This window comes from Wasmannia auropunctata, unplaced genomic scaffold, assembly GCF_000956235.1.
Source record: "Wasmannia auropunctata unplaced genomic scaffold, wasmannia.A_1.0 LD336069.1, whole genome shotgun sequence".
Classification (NCBI taxonomy): Eukaryota; Metazoa; Arthropoda; class Insecta; order Hymenoptera; family Formicidae; genus Wasmannia; species Wasmannia auropunctata.
Genome location: NW_012026821.1, coordinates 110118 through 111048, shown reverse-complemented (window position 1 = coordinate 111048; position 931 = coordinate 110118).

Sequence of the window (931 nt, the reverse complement as noted above, 5' to 3'; positions counted from 1 at the left end):
TCATTTCCTGAACTCATTTTGGAAAAAATATTTATTTAACATTTATTTAATATTTTTTTTTATTAAATATTCGTTTAGAATAATAATTTCTAAAAAATGTTTTTTAAACGTTTAATATTTTTTAAATATTTATTTAACGTTAATTTTACATTTGAAATAATGATTTGAGTATACATTTTTTAAACGTTTATTTAACATTTTTTAAATATTTATTTAACGTTAATTTTACATTTGAAATAATGATTTGTGTATACATTTTTTAAATGTTTATTTAACATTTTTTAAATATTTATTTAACGTTAATTTTACATTTGAAATAATGATTTGAGTATATATTTTTTAAACGTTTATTTAACATTTTTTAAATATTTATTTAACGTTAATTTTATATTTAAAATAATGATTTGAGTATACATTTATTAAACGTTTATTTAACATTTTTAAAATATTTATTTAACGATAATTTTATATTTAAAATAATGATTTGAGTATACATTTTTTAAACGTTTATTTAACATTTTTAAATATTTATTTAACGTTAATTTTATATTTAAAATAATGATTTGAGTATACATTTTTTAAACGTTTATTTAACATTTTTTAAATATTTATTTAACGTTAATTTTACATTTGAAATAATGATTTGAGTATAGATTTTTTAAACGTTTATTTAACATTTTTAAAATATTTATTTAATGTTAATTTTACATTTGAAATAATGATTTGAGTATACATTTTTTAAACGTTTATTTAATATTTTTCAAATATTTATTTAACGTGAATTTTACTTTTGAAATAATGATTTCAGTACACATTTTTTAAACGTTATTTAATATTTTTGAAACATTTATTTGTCATTAATCTTACATTTGAGAAAATGATTTGAGTAAACATTTGTATAATGTTTATTTAATATTTTTTTAAATATTTA